Below are 17,135 nucleotides of genomic sequence, written 5' to 3'. Positions count from 1 at the left end.
ATCCAGCCCAGCGATCATAATTCCGACCTCCCGCTACCGAAGTGTCAGCTGCTGTACGCCATCCTGACACGGATGAGCATTCACATGGCTCAGTTAATTGCTGATGCCATCTATCTATTTGCAGGTTTGGCGCCTACCAGGCACCCTCTGGACCCGGATAAGTCCAACAGGGCCCTGGGATTTCCCGCTTTGATCACAAGACTCTACCAGTCGTTCAGAGTCCCCGTCGCACCTAGCAAGGTGATTCGGCCGCCCATCACCCGACCTTTTATTCAGAAGTATTGCACGCAGAGACAGGCCTAGGGGGATGCTCCACAGGCCGCAGACGCGCCGCCACCTCATCAGGCTGGCCCAGCTGGATCATTTGATACGGAGCAGTATTAGCGGCATCTAGTTCGCTAGCAGGCGGCCAACCACTGGGCGCATGTACAGACCCATGATTGTCTTTACCAGTTGAGCCTCAGCCTGCAGAGCCAGGGTTTTACTTCTTTTCTGTGCCCTACTCCGGATCAGTTCAGGGCAGAGGTCACATGGCCCGGAGATTGGCCGGAGGCACCAGCAGAGGCTCCCGACGAGGCAGATGAGGCCCGCGAGGACGAGGAGATGACCGATTTACTTGATTTCTTAGGAGGGAGCAGGGCCACATGATTGGGAGATCCCTTGATCCATATTTCTTTTTGTTTCCATTTTTTCCTGTTACATATCATCTTATTTTCATTTGACTAAGGGACTAACATTTGTTTCATGTTGATTGACTTTTGTTTTGTACATACATATCGTTTGAGTTGTTACGTCAGTACTTGTTTTGTTGTTGTCGATAGTGTTTGTAGAAATTCTGGAATCGCGTAGAATTTTTTATTTTGGGAACGTCATCCTAAAAATAAAATGAACCAAAATCATGATAAAAAAGGAGAGAAGTGAGGTGAATAAAATGTCTGCGTATATAAAGAAAAAGGAAAATGTGCATAGAAGGGTTTTTATAAAAAATACGTGTAGAGGGATTCTTGTGTGTGTGAACGAGTATATATAAAGAAACTTTTGTATGAACCACAGGTGTGCGTTGGAGAAAAACAAAAAAAAATCTTTGAATGTAAATAGGGTTTGATCGTGTGCGTATACAGAAAAGTTTGTCATGTATAAGAGTGTAGATATACAAAAGAAAATTTCTTCATAAAGGACCACAGGTGTATAATTTTGTGAATATATACAAATGAAACAAAAAGGAAAAAGAAAGAAAGACCGCAAAGGTCGACATGTTATAGTTAAGAAGTATAAATCATTCGTAAAGAGCAAACGTATCTTCTGGAAACAAGGGACTGATGCTAAGAGTTTATTTTCCGGAATAAACCGAGATAAGAATGGATGAATTCATTGAACTGATGAAAGAACATAACTTGGAAACGTTGGGTCTGTCTGTGTAAATTCCCAACCGTAGTATCACAATGCCATAAACAGGATGCTTGAGTGCCCACCTGGCTGTAGCCATGACTAATTTTGCACGTTGTTTTCAAATCATCATTGTCACGCGTGCCTTATGGAATAATATGGAAGTTCGGCCCGAAATCGACACCTTGACACCTAAATTTGTTTCGCCCCAGATATCAAGATTGGGGTTCCCACGATAAAAGACCCCATTGAGACACAACCTTAGACCTTTTTGAACCTTGGCCTATAAAAAAATAGATTCCTCATCCTATCCCCAGAAGAAAAGGACAGCGGAATCTTCTCAAGGGAGAGCGAATAGAATGCTAAAACCCGATTTCCCAAAGAAAGGGGTGGAGAAGGAGAAGTGAAAAGAAAGAAAAGGAAGAAATGGGAAGAAGGAAAAAGAAAAAGATGAAAATAAAGAAAAGAACAATAAAAAAGAAAGAAAGAGAAGGATTCCGGATCAAAGGTCGAAAGGAAGTAAAAATGGAAAAGAAGCAATTCTCAATCAATGGAAGAGAGAAAACGAAAGATCTTCAGACCAGATAAATTTTAGGCAAGGTAAGTGACTGTCGGCAAAGGAAAACCCATTTTTGGTGTCTCTTCCTTTCAGATTGCCATTCTCGACTGGCGATATCCCACCCCACATGAACAAAGAGGAAAAGACCGAAACTCCCAGCTTCCTCTCCAAAAACACTTCCCTCGAGAAAATCCTATTGGTCCGTGATCGTACGTTTGATCTTTGATTCGATAGGAAGTCGTGTGCAAAATAGAGTCATGGTGCAGTTATGGTTTGGGAATAGGATAAAACACTTTCCTGTGTGAGTTTTATACACTGAGTGATTTATTTTCAGCTTAGCCCGATGTTTCCCCTGCATGTTCATTTAAAAGCTAAAAGTTGACATCCTGCCCTTCATTCTCGGTTACAAGGAAGATTACCCTTGGCACAAGTATATTGTTTCTCTAAGATCTGGTGCTCTCGCGAATGATTTATTTTTCTTTGCAAAAAAAAAGCATGTTTTCCTTTTAGGTGGAAAAAAACGGTGGACCGTTTGGTCCTGCCAACAAACCTTTTTTTCGGAGCCCCATGAATGTCATTGCCTAGCGCTGTTCATGCATCCTCCACCCAAAGAGTTTGGAGCTATGCTTCATGATTGATTAGTGTGGACCCTCTAGTGCAATCCTCCATTCTCCACTTTTTTTGGAGCCCCATGAATGTCATTGCTTAGCGCTGTTCATGCATCCTCCATCCAAAGAGTTTGGAGCTATGCTTCATGATTGCATAGTGTGGACCCTCTAGTGCAATCCTCCATTCTCCACTTTTTTTCGGAGCCCCATGAATGTCATTGCGTAGCACTGTTCATGCATCCTCCACCCAAAGAGTTTGGAGCTATGCTTCATGATTGCCTAGTGTGGACCCTCTAGTGCAATCCTCCATTCTCCCTTTTTTTTTGGAGCCCCATGAATGTCATTGCCTAGCGCTGTTCATGCATCCTCTACCCAAAGAGTTTGGAGCTATGCTTCATGATTGCCTAGTGTGGACCCTCTAGTGCAATCCTCCATTCTCCCTTTTTTTTCGAAGCCCCATATATGTCATTGCCTAGCGTTGTTCATGCATCCTCCACCCAAAGAGTTTGGAGCTATGCTTCATGATTTCCTACTGTGGACCCTCTAGTGCAATCCTCCATTCTCCACTTTTTTCGGACCCCCATGAATGTCATTGCCTAGCGCTGTTCATGTGTCCTCCACCTTCGAGTCTGGAGCCCCGCAAATGTCATTGCCTAGCGCTGTTCGCCAATTCTCCATTCTCCACTTTTATTCGGAGCCCCATGAATGTCATTGCCTAGCGTTGTTCATGTGTCCTCCGTCATCAAGCGCGGAGCCTCTCGTGACTGGGAAATATGTTTTTCTGTTATTTTCCGGATCGGTTCCTTCGCCAAACATGTGTATATGTGTATATGTATATTATATTCGTTGTTCTTATTGTTGTTTGTATTTTGTTTTGTGTTGTACAACAAAAAAAAGGAGTAGAGACGAGAGTCGTCATCACAGAAAGGGCAGGACAGACGAAATCTGTGTCTTATCTTTGCTTTCCTCTTATCTCCGATGAGAGGTAAGTAAAGAGGGGCAACTGTCATACCCTAATTTCGTCCGGGGATTATTATTTGATGATATACAACCTTTGATTGGCCGCTTCAAGATACTTGGCACCGTTTGTTGCACAATATATGAAGTCCCGAGGCGTGTCAAAAATCAAAAGGAAGCAGGCTTACGCGATCTGTAAAAATTCCGTAATGTGACGGAAATCGAAAGGAGGTGTTTTTCGCAATCCGTGAGTTTTCGTAACTTCTTCGAAAGCTAAAAAAGAGTAAATATATAATCCGTAAGGATTCGTAACTTTGCGGAAGGAAAATAAGAATCGTTACGGAATTCATAAAGTTTTGTAATATTACAAAAAAAGAATTACCAAAAAAGGTAAAGGGGGTGCATTTAGTAAAAATGGGGGTACAAATAGAAATCACGCCCACTTGGGCCTTCCTGATTCTTCCTCCAGAAGGTTGTTGCTTCTGGAGGCAGCAACCTTGCTCGCCTGGGCGAGCTGGGTGACAAGCTCCTCCCTTATTTTGCTATAAATAGGGGAAGGAGTGAAGGGAGAAGGGGTTCAGCCTTCTTGGCACTTCTTATTCTCTCGAAATTGCTGAGAAAAATTGTTTCCGTGAAGAAAATCCAAGCCGAGGCGCTTCCGTAACGTTTCCGTGAGTAATTACGCGAAGATTCTCGACCGTTCTTCAACATTCATCGTTCGTTCTTCATTTTCTTCAGTCTTCAACGGATAAGTATCTCAAACCAAGCTTTTCAATTCATTCTATGTACCCGTGGTGCTCCACATTTTGTTTCATGTATTTTTATTCTTGTTTTCATTCGCTTTCTATACCCCCTTTTGACGTGCTTCCGTCATTTATTTAATTCGTTTCTCGCCTAATCTAAAAATAAAATAAATTTCCACCGATCATTTGAATTGTATCATCCGTTAATTTCTGTTAAAATGAATTCTGACCGTTCGGTCGTGCCATAACCACGTTGAAAATCAAAAGAGGTAAAATAATAATATAATAATCAAAAAATACCTTTTAGTAAAATAAAGCGAAAAATCAATCGGACGTTTTGTCTTTGGGATTTCTCATTCTTAATTGAATTGACTAATAATTAAAGTGAAACTAAGGCTAAAATCAACTCGCCTAGTCAAGCTCGTCCACAAAAAAAAAAAAGAGTCACTAAAAAGGGTTTGAGAGTTTATCATTTCAGTTTTTCCTTATCAAGTAAATGGATCATTTTTAAGGTCTGTCGCAATGTGCCCTTTGCGGGCGAGCGAAGGCGAGGCTCACGGGTGTGCTTTCCAAAGGAGGAAAGATGCGTGGAGTCGCCACCAACGTTTATTTGTGGAAAACGTCGGAAAAACCGAAGGAAAGCAGTCAAAATGAAAATTCTAAGTTCGGGAGTTGTATTTACGCTTGAGGAAGGTATTAGCACCTCTCACGTTTGTCTCAAAGGACAACAGCCTATTTTTTAGAATTGTGGAAATTGTGTTAACTTAACTTTTATTTCTTTTTATTTTTTTGAGGTCGACAAAAGCGGGGCTCTTGCTCCTACGTACCCTCCATCAAAGAGAAAATCAGACCTACATAGTTTTTCCTTATGCGTGAATCAAGTGATTCTTTTTACTTGAAAGGTGATCATTTTAAGGCGTTGGACCTTAAAAATGATCCATTTTACTTGGTAAGAAACTGAAATGATAAACTTTCAAAACCCTATTTTTGTGGACGAGCTTGACTAGGCGAGTTGATTTTAGTCTTAGTTTCACTTTAGTTATTAGTCAATTCAATTAAGAATGAGAAATCCCAAAGCGAAAACGTCCGATTGATTTTTCGCTTTATTCTACTAAAAGGTATTTTTTCTGATTATTATATTATTATTTTTTCCGACGAGGTTACGGCACGACTGAACGGTCGGAATTCATTTTAACAGAAATTAATGAATGATACAATTCAAATGATCGGTGGAAATTTATTTTATTTTTAGATTAGGCGAGAAACAACTTAAATAAATGACTGAAGCACGTCAAAAGCGGGTATAGAAAGCGAATGAAAACGAGAATAAAAATACACAAAACAAATGGGGACCACCACGGGTACATAGAATGAATTGAAAAGCTCTGTTTGAGGTACTTACCCGTTGAAGACTGAAGAAAACGAAGAACGAACGATGAATGTTGAAGAACGGTCGAGAATCTTCACGTAATTACTCACGGAAACGTTACGGAAGCGCCTCGGCTTGGATTTTCTTCACGGAAATCATTTTCCTCAGCAATTTCGAGAAAATAAGAAGTGCCAAGAAGGCTGAACCCCTTCTCCCTTCACTCCTCCCCCTATTTATAGTAAAATAGGGGAGGAGCTTGCCACCCAGCTCGCCCAGGCGAGTAAGGTTGCTTCCTCCAGAAGCAACAGCCTTCTGGAGGAAGAATCTGGAAGGCCCAAGTGGGCCTGATTGCTATTTGTACCCCCCCTTTTTACTAAATGCACCCCCTTTACCTTTTTTGGTAATTCTTTTTCCGTAACATTACGAAACTTTACGAATTTCCTAACGATACTTATTTTCCTTCCGCAAGGTTACGAATCTTCACGGATTATGTATTTACTCTTTTTTAGCTTTCGAAGAAGTTACAAAAACTCACGGATTGCGAAAAACACCTCCTTTCGATTTCCGTCACATTACGGAATTTTCACGGACGAAATTAGGGTATGACAGTTGCCCCTCTTTACTTACCTTTCATCGGAGATAAGACACTGATTTCGTCCGTTCTGCCCTTTCCGTGATGACGACTCTCGTCTCTACTCCTTCTTTTTTCTTCTGCACAAAACAAAATACAAACAACAACAAGAACAACGAATATAATATACATATACACATATACACATATTTGGCGAAGGAACCGATCCGGAAAATAACAGAAAAACATATTTCCCAGTCACCAGAGGCTCCGCGCTTCATAATGGAGGACACATGAACAGTGCTAGGCAATGACATTCATGGGTCTCCGAATAAAAGTGGAGAATGGAGAATTGGCGAACAGCGCTAGGCAATGACATTCGCGGGGCTCCAGACTCGTTGGTGGAGGACACATGAACAACGCTAGGCAATGACATTCATGGGTCTTCGAATAAAAGTGGAGAATGGAGGATTGCACTAGAGGGTCCACACTTAGGCAATCATGAAGCATAGCTCCAAACTCGAAGGTGGAGGACACATGAACAGCGCTAGGCAATGACATTCATGGGGCTCCGAAAAAAGTGGAGAATGGAGGATGGCACTAGAGGGTCCACACTTAGGCAATCATGAAGCATAGCTCCAAACTCTTTGGGTGGAGGATGCATGAAAAGCGCTAGGCAATGACATTCATGGGGCTCCGAAAAAAGTGGAGAATGGAGGATTGCACTAGAGGGTCTGCACTTTGGCAATCATGAAGCATAGCTCCAAACTCAAAGGTGGAGGACACATGAACAGCGCTAGGCAATGACATTCGTGGGGCTCCGAAAAAAGTGGAGAATGGAGAATTGGCGAACAGCGCTAGGCAATGACATTCGCGGGGCTCCAGACTGGAAGGTAGAGGACACATGAACAGCGCTAGGCAATGACATTAATGGGGCTCCGAAAAAAGTGCAGAATGGAGGATTGCACTTGAGGGTCCACACGTAGGCAATCATGAAGCATGGCTCCAAACTCGAAGGTGGAGGACACATGAACAGCGCTAGGCAATTACATTCATGGGGCTCCGAAAAAAGTGGAGAATGGAGGATTGCACTAGAGGGTCCACACTTAGGCAATCATGAAGCATAGCTCCAAACTCGAAGGTGGAGGACACATGAACAACGCTAGGCAATGACATTCATGGGGCTCCGAAAAAAGTGGAGAATGGAGGATTGCACTAGAGGGTCCACACTTAGGCAATCATGAAGCATAACTCCAAACTCGAAGGTGGAGGACACATGAACAGCGCTAGGCAATGACATTCATGGGGCTCCGAAAAAAGTGGAGAATGGAGGATTGCACTAGAGGGTCCACACTTAGGCAATCATGAAGCATAGCTCCAAACTCGAAGGTGGAGGACACATGAACAGCGCTAGGCAATGACATTCATGGGGCTCCGAAAAAAGTGGAGAATGGAGGATTGCACTAGAGGGTCCACACTTAGGCAATCATGAAGCATAGCTCCAAACTCGAAGGTGGAGGACACATGAACAACGCTAGGCAATGACATTCATGGGGCTCCGAAAAAAGTGAAGAATGGAGAATTGTCGAACAACGCTAGGCAATGACATTCGCGGGGCTCCAGACTCGAAGGTGGAGGACACATGAACAGCGCTAGGCAATGACATTCATGGGGCTCCGAAAAAAATGGAGAATGGAGGATTGCACTTGAGGGTCCACACTCAGGCAATCATGAAGTATAGCTCCAAACTCGAAGGTGGAGGACACATGAACAGCGCTAGGCAATGACATTCATGGGGCTCCGAATAAAAGTGGCTTGTTGGCAGGACCGAACGGTCCACCGGGTTTTTCCACCTAAAGGAAAACATGCTTTTTGCAAAGAAAAATAAATCATTCGCGAGAGCACCATATCTTAGAGAAACAATATACTTGTGCTAAGGGTAATCTTCCTTGTAACCGAGAATGAAGGGCAAGATGTCAACTTTTAGCTTTTAAATGAACATGCAGGGGAAACATCAGGCTAAGCTGAAAATAAATCACTCATAGTGTATAAAACTCGCACAGGCAAGTGTTTTATCCTATTCCCAAACCATAACTGCACCATGACTTTATTTTGCACACGACTTCCTATCGAATCAAAGATCAAACATACGATCACGGACCAATAGGATTTTCTCGAGGGTAGTGTTTTTGGAGAGGAAGCTGGGTGTTTCGGTCTTTTCCTCCTAGTTCAGGTGGGGTGGGATATCGCCAGTCGAGAACGACCTTGAATGGAAATCTGAAGGGAAGAGACACCAAAAATGGGTTTTCCATTGCCGGCAGTCCCTTACCTTGATGAAAATTTATCTGGTCTGAAGATCTTCTGTTCTATTTCTTTCATTGATCGAGAATTTCCTCTTTTCCCTTTTTACTTCCTTTCGATCTTTGATCGGGAATCCTTCTTTCCTTTCTTTTGTTCTTTTCTTTATTTTCATCTTTTTCTTTTTCTTTCTTTCCATTTCTTCCTTTTCTTTCTTTTCACTTCTCCTTCCCCATCCCTTTCTTTGGGAAATCGGGTTTTAGCATTCTATTCGCTCTCCCTTGAGGAGATTCCGCTGTCCTTTGCTTTGGGGGAAGGAATAAGGATTCTTTTTTATAGGCCAATGTTCAAAAAGGTCTAAGGTTGTGTTTCAATGGGGTCTTTTATCGTGGGAACCCAATCTTGATATCTGGGGCGAATCAAATTTGGGTGTCAAGGTGTCGATTTCAAGCTGAACTTCCATATTATTCCATAAGGCACGCGTGACAATGATGATTTGAAAACAACGTGCAAAATTAGTCATGGCTACAGCCAGGTGGGCACTCAAGCAGCCCGTTTATGGCATTGTGATACTACGGTTGGGAATTTACACAAACAGACCCAATGTTTCCAAATTATGTTCTTTCATCAGTTCAATGAATTCATCCATTCTTATCTCGGTTTATTCCGGAAAATAAACTCTTAGCATCAGTCCCTTGTTTCCAGAAGATACGTTTTCTCTTTACGAATGATTTATACTTCTTTACTATAACATGTCGACCTTCGTGGTCTTTCTTTCTTTTTCCTTTTTGTTTCATTTTTATATATTCACAAAATTATACACCTGTGGTCCTTTATGAGTAAAACTTTCCTTTGTACATCTACATTCTTATACATGACAAACTTTTTCTGTACACGCATTTCTCTTTACGTCACACGGTCTATATACAAACCCTATTTACGTTCAAAGATTTTTTCATTTTTCCCAACACACACTTATGGTTCATACAAAAGTTTTTTCATATACACTCATTGCTCACACACACAAGAATTCCTTTCCACGCATCATTACACACAAGAATCCTTTTATACACACTTTCCTTTTACACATATATATAAATAAAAACCTTTTTCTTTTCTTTACGAACATGACTTTTATTCACAACGCTTCTTTCTTTTTATTAGGATTTTTGGTTCATTTTATTTTTTAGGACGACGTTCCTAAATGAAAAACTCTACACGGTTCCGGAATTTCAACAAACATTATTGACAACAACGAAACAAGTACCGACGTAACAACTCAAACGATATGTATGTACAAAACAAAAGTCAATCAACATGAAACAAACGTTAGTCCCTTAGTCAAACAAAAATAAGATGATATATAACAAGAAAAATGGAAACAAAAAGAAATATGGATCAAGGGATCTCCCAATCATGTGGCCCTGCTCCCTCCTAAGAAATCAAGTAAATCGGTCATCTCCTCGTCCTCGCGGGCCTCATCTGCCTCGTCGGGAGCCTGTGCTGGTGCCTCTGCTGGCGCCTCTCCTGTGCTGGTGCCTCTGCTGGCGCCTCTCCTGCCCGGGCCTCAGGCCAATCTCCAGACCATGCGACCTCTGCCCTGAACTAGTCCGGAGTAGGGCACGAAAAAGAAGTAAAACCCTGGCTCTGCAGGCTGAGGCTCAACTGGTAAAGACAATCATAGTAGAACGTGGGTAACGTATCTACCATAATTGTGATCATCTCTCTTTTCGTCATGGGCGGTACGACTTGGGCTGCGAGATCTCTCCATCTTTGGGCATATTCCTTAATGGACTCATGCTCTCGCTTAGTCATACTCTGAAGCTGGTTCCGATCGGGAGCCATATCCGTATTGTACTGGTACTGCCTAATGAAGGCAGTTGCCAAGTCCTTCCATGATCGGATCTGGGAAGCTTCCAGATTGGTATACCATGCTGTAGTTGCTCCAGCCAAGCTGTCTTGAAAGAAATGGACCAACAACTTTTCGTCCGCAGAATACGCCTCCATTTTTCGGCAATACATCCGAAGATGCCCTTTCGGACATGTCGTCCCTAAAGAAATAAACAACGGTGAGTATGCCACCAAAACATGAATATGCAAATGAATGATCGGAGCACTTGGATCCACCCCAAGGGTTTTTTAGATAACATGATGAGTTCAAAACTTCTCATTTTATAAAAAGAACAAAGCTTTCATCTAGCCAAGATTATACAAAGGTGTTACAAGAGAACCTAACGGTTTCTAATTATGTGGGCCATCAAATCTATCATGTGTTGACAGTAATTGATTAGCCCATGAATCTCCTCGGGGGCCGTACACACTTCGGCCATGGCTTTTGCTTTGGCTAATAGACGCGGGAGGTCTTGACTTCCATTCAAGGTCAAGGCGAACCTATCCATCCACATAGTCGCTTCTTGATGCAATGCATCAATCACCCTCCCTCTTGCTTCTTTTTCGGCGTACACTTGTGCAAAATCCTCCACTAGCTTTTGTTCATGGGCCACAGACTGGTTCAACTCTTCCTTGTATTTCCCTATGATAGCTATCATGCTTTGCTCCGTGGCTTCCAAGTGTTGAGCCAAACTCCTCTTGGATCTTGCGCACGCAGCTAACTCTTCTTTTAAGATCATGCCATGCACCCGTGACCGGTCTCTTTCCTCTCTTCGGAGCTTGAGCTCATTGTTGCTACCCCACAGTGCTCCTCGGAATTTCTCTCAGCCATATTCCTCCTTGCGGGCCCTTTTAGTTTCTTGTTCAAGGGCTCTTGCAGTGGCCGCGTTTTCCTCTTGTAACTCGGTGCACTCTTTCCGGATGTGTGTACCGGCTGATTTGAACTTCTCCTTGGCAAGTCTCACCTTCCCTAGCTCTAATTTTAGAGCTTGGACTTCTTCATCTTCCTCCGGAGCTTCAAAGTTCTCCTCATTGATAACTTTCAATTTGGAGAGCCAATCTAACCCTCGCGTGTGAACTCTTAGCCATCCATGATAACCACCGATGACGCCATTTCGGATGCCTCTAAGCTCCTTGTCTTTCTTCAACGGACTTCTCCACGCCTTGTGGACTCTTTGTATCACCTTGAGACTTTGCGCGCCTAGATCCCTCACAAGGAAAGGCGAGAGACTTTCTTCGGTTGGCGCTCCCCTCATGGGGTACCCTAGCTGTCTTATGGCGAGTGCGGGATTATAATTAATACAACCCCTAGTCCCTATCAATGGAACATTAGGGTAGTCCCCACACAAGAAGAGAACTCCTTCCTTGCCTTCCTTCCAATGAGGAAACCAATTGATTGCGTTGCCTCTTATTCCAGCCAAATGTTGGTCCCAATCGACTCTTCCTTTTTCGGCGCATGAGCGATAGCTTTGAAGCGGACACGGGTGTCTTGTGTCTTGTTGGAATAGGTGTGAAACTAACCACACACAGAGAGCGGGTAAACAACAGACAATCCGTGCACTATTTTTCTCACATCTCCGGTCAAAGGTATCAAACAAATCTGCCAAGATAGCCACCACTGGACTCTCCTTGCTATGGTGATATGCGAGGAAAGCGTCAATGGTGGCTAAGTCCACCAAACCGTCCACGTTCGGAAAGAGGACAACCCCAAAAACCAACAAAGCTAGTATATCCGCAAACGGACCCCACTTCTCTTGGCTCGCCATATCCCTTGCTTTGCCTTCCAAGTATTTTCGTGGCAGGCCCTCTACGCCGTTGCGAGTTTGCTTCATGCGATCCAACTCTCTTGCCGAATCCCCGACCACAGCTGCAATCTTGCTCAAGGAGGGAAGAAACCAGGAGAAAAGATACGGTCTTATCCCCCCAAGAGGGCATCCTAGTATCTCCTCAAACTCTTCAATAGTTGGTACCATTTGGAAGTCCCCAAACGTGAAACACCTCAACGGCTGGTCATAGTATTGGGCAAGGGATACGACAACTTCCGTAAATACCTCCGCTGCGGTCAAATCTAGAATCTTCCCGTACACTTTGCGGAAGGCTTGCCTTTGGAGAGGTCCCATCAATCGTCCCAATTCCTTGAGGCTAGTGACATCTAGACTTTTAACCTTGACTTGATAAAACCTTTTGCCGCTTTGATTTGTCCCCATCATTTACCTAAAAAAGGGGGTGGATCAAGACTCCGACATGAATGATGCAATGCGTATGCATGAAACAGAAAGAAAACAACACAAAGGGGTAATTCACACATACGAGACCGCAGGGATCCAATTTTAATGCTACGTTTTGGGCATGATGGCGCCTCAACGTAGCATTAAAAAGGTTACATATTACTCTAAAGAAACCAAACACCACTAGCAAAAACTATAAAATAGTGTTATTTACCCAAAAATGCATGAGAACGAATGGCACGGAGCGTGTTTGCTCTTTGCCCCTATTTGGGAACCTATAGGACAATATCTAGGGGTTTCTAATAACTACTTCCCCAACAATTCATAACTCACACGGCTGTTTTCTAGAGGTATCATCACTCAAGATAATAATATTGTGGCGGTATGGAATACCAGTGTGACATCCTGGAAATTTCTACCCAGAATTTTTGAAAACGATGTATTTTGAATGATTATATATATGTATATATATATATATAAGTATTATTCAGTGTATATGCATATATGTTCTTGGTAGAAGTAAGAATAGTGGGGGCAAGATACGCGGGTTAGGCTAATTAAGGAAGAGAAATCCATAACTGGAAGGTTATAGGTTAATTCTTAATTAATTAGTCTAAAAATCATCGTTTTGCGTACGACTTAAAATTTAACAAAGCCAACCTTGAACCACGCTCGGGGTTTATTCTGAGCATTTTGATATATATATTGCCTACTTTCGAAAACTGGCCCCGACGGCGCAGAGAAACGCGGGGACTTGAACCAGAGGAACGCACGCAAACCAAGCAGGATTTTGGCATTTCAAAGGTCAGATTTTTCTCTTCATGTGGCTGAGCATGAGTCACATCAAGAGAAAAGTGGGCTTTTTTCTCCACTCAAATGGAGACATGTGGCATAGCTTAAATAAAATAATAAGAAAAGAGGAAAAAGCCTTTTTAAAACTAAAAAGCAACTCTCTCTCTCTCTCACTCAGCCCACAATTTCAGAAGCTCTCTCTCCTCTCCTCACGTTGCCTTCTCTTCTTCTTCATTCTCCATTGAAGCTCCAAACAAAGCTTCAACCTTTGGCCATCATTTCTGCTCCAAATCGCGAAAGGAGGCATTTTCGGAGTCGTGAAGTGCGTGTCTACGAGTGGGACTTCGAAATTTCAGGTTTGGGTGGACTTCTTTCTCCTTTGATTTTCGTGGGTATGGGGTTTTGGGAGATATGATGGGTAGTTTTGTTAGTTTCTGCTTCATGATGGTTATTTGTGAAGAATTTGTTGAAAGCTTGTTGAAATTGCCATGTTTGGATGAGTTAGACATACCCATTCTGTTTTAGGGTTTTTGTGATGATGTTGTGATGTTTATATGCTGAAATTGCTTATGGAAACTGTTAGAGATGAAGGGTAGAGTTAACCTAGGGTTAGAAAGTGAGAATGTGATGTTATGAGTGGAAAAAGAGTGAGGCTTTGAGAGTTGGAAGGTTAATCTGAATTCTGTGGTAAATGGAGGTTAGAGTGAGTTAATCTAGCTTGAAATGCCATTTAGGACTTATGAGAAAGTTAGGCTGTGCTAGAGAGAAAAACAAATGACCAAAGTGAACAAAGAGCCATTTCTAGGGCAAATTGGGTGTTGAGGAGTCAAATTTTGATTCGGTGGAATTTTAGGTGTAAATCCAGTTTGAGCAAGTTTAGATTGATGTTATGGACTGGTGTGAGGTGAGAGTTTGCTTCAAATTTACCTCATTCTAATTTCACTTTTCAAACCTAGAAAACCATTGAATTGAGGGGTTTTGGACACCTAGATTCTGTGTTGCTGTGTTTGAAGCTTGACTTTGGTTTAGACATGATTGATACATGATTTGGGACTTGTAGGATTGATTTGGGCAAGATTGGATGAGGGGAAGTGTGATTTTCGAAATCTGCACTTATGCAGAATTTTGCTGTAAAATGGTGCAGCAGAATTTTGCTTGTGCAGAAAAATGCTTGTGTGTGGTTGGCTGTGGAAAGAGTAGTGCAGAATGAGTTCTGGATGTTTGCTAGTAGATCCCAACGGTCAAAATGTAGGCTTATGTACTATAGACTTCCAGTAAAATTTTGGAGTCGATCCAACGGTTAACGAATTGGATCGAAGGAATTGTTACTGGGGTCTTTAAGTGAGAAAAGCTGTGATTTTGGTTGGTGTTTTGGGCAGAGTTTTCTGCCTTTGCCCTGTTTTGCTTGGCTGTGATAGCTTGTGCTGTTTGAATGTTGTTTGCTTGGATGTTGTGGAAGCTTGGGAGGATTGATGGGGACCCGGTGTTGAGAGAAACGAGGATAAGGGCTACGTGGGAGTACGTGAGCTCAGTTGGAGGTGGGCAACAGGGGATGGTGGGTTTATGCGCGCATTGTGGATGTGGAAAACTTGTTGTGCACCATCGCCCGACCGCCACCTAGTACCACATGTGATGGGTACCCCATAATCCTACAAGCTTGAGATGAGGAAGTGTTGAAGGGTGAAACTTCCTGCTTTTATTGTTGACCACAGAGTGGTACCTGAGATATGTCGCGGGGGTCAGGAGACCTTGGGGACGTCAGGTGGGGTGCTATTGCCCAAAACCAAGCTTGACCAATCCCGACCCAACCCGGGCATAGTCGTCAGTGAGAACCTGTGATGTACCTAAGCAGGCAGCTCCTGGCAGTCAACAGATAAAAGGAACAAGACCACAAAGCAAGGAGGCTTGTGGTGGCTGGCCAGCTGTGAACTTTGATTGATATGTGGGTTATGGCCTCTGGTAATCGATTACCAAGGGTGGGTAATCGATTACAAGGCTTAAAAATGAAGAAGGAGGCTAAGATGGTCTCTGGTAATCGATTACCAAGGGGTGTAATCGATTACCAGGCTGAAAACGAGGTCAGGAAGCTAGGGCTTCTGGTAATCGATTACCAAGGGGTGTAATCGATTACCAGGCTTAGAAAAGGGACTGGAACATTGTGGAGGCCTCTGGTAATCGATTACCAGCCTGTGTAATCGATTACACAGAGGAATGGGTCACTGGTAATCGATTACCAGGTATGTGTAATCGATTACACAGTGCATTTTTGCATATTTCATGTCTGAGGCTGTGTAATTCAGTTTAGCCTCTGGTAATCGATTACCAAGGCTGTGTAATCGATTACCAGAGATGAAAAGCCTTAAGATACCCCTTTTACTTGCATGTAGTGGTTATGAGACGCATTGTGTGCGGCATAGTAGATTCTTGTGAAAGAGTCTACCCCTTTCTTTCTTTCTTGTAGATCGTGATGGCGGTGCAGCTAATCCGTGATCGAGTAGAGATGGAGTGCCTAGAGGGAGCTTGGGAGACCCTCGAAGGCAACACGAGGTGCCGATTTCGGGGCACCATTCGATTCACGGCTACTTCTTTGGTGCATCCAGATGAACCTGCACGGACGCTTCAGCGCACGGTGGAGTGGATACTACCCACGCCTACACCATATCGTTAGTGGAGCCGTCCAAGTGATCGAGGTAACGTCATCCGAGGAAGACCCTGAGGAGGATCCGAGGAGCTACCTCCTGAGCCTGCTGTGGATGCTCTTGACTTTCTAGAGGGTGATGAGGACCCACTTCCTGAGGTGGATTCTCCCGAGGAAGTCATGTGGCATCTGAGGCAGACTCTACGGAGGATAGTGGCCCGGGGAGATGGCGATCAGGAGGCTCTTCATCTAGTGGACAGCTCTTTGGATTAGTTTTGTATACTTTTGAGGGTGGGTGTATCTAGGACTGACTGTTAGGTTTACTCTTTTGTTTTTGTATGGGTAGACCTGATGTATAGGAATTTGATGATTGTATACATGTGGCTAAAGCCACCACTATGGACACCTTTGCTCTGGATGACACTATGTATTTTGTAAAACTCCCATATTTTGGACAGCTTTAAATGATGAATGCATTTATGATCAATCTTGTTATTTGAAAAGAAAGCATTAGCAACTTTATTTGTAAAAGAGTTTATCGACCGTATTTTATTTTTTATTTTCATGTGACGACCTAAAGTAATGGCTGGTACATTCTTCCTTTTGAAACAGCAAAATAGTTTAGAGATTATGAGCGGTAAGAAAGAAATGACTCCGAATAGAGTTGTGAACTGGCCATTCAGGACTCTATAGTGAGGATTTTCCTTCTAAACCTAGTTATGGTGAAAAGAGAAAGAAATGAAAAAGAAAAAGAAGAAAAAAAAATTTACCATGGTTTTTGTTATTTAAATTATTACTATTAAACCAGTCATTAATTTAGGGATGCCACAAATGGTGGTATCAGAGCAAAAGTTGGATTCTATTGAACCTGTTATGGTCTTGCTGTGTGAATGCTGTGTATCTCTGAAACTGGAAGTAGGTTTCGGGGAGTGACGTTAAGTCACACATTGTGTGTATTTTGCCTTCTTGTCTTGAGCATGGATGTGTGACTGATTCATAGGATTGTTGTGTGTATAAGTATGTATAAAGAGAAGGATGTTGTTATAACTGTCATAGCCTGTGTGGTACACTCTCTCATTAGGATTTCTTGGGTACT

This window comes from Glycine max, chromosome 6 (genome assembly GCF_000004515.6).
Source record: "Glycine max cultivar Williams 82 chromosome 6, Glycine_max_v4.0, whole genome shotgun sequence".
Classification (NCBI taxonomy): Eukaryota; Viridiplantae; Streptophyta; class Magnoliopsida; order Fabales; family Fabaceae; genus Glycine; species Glycine max.
Note: the sequence above shows the minus strand (reverse complement) of the source record.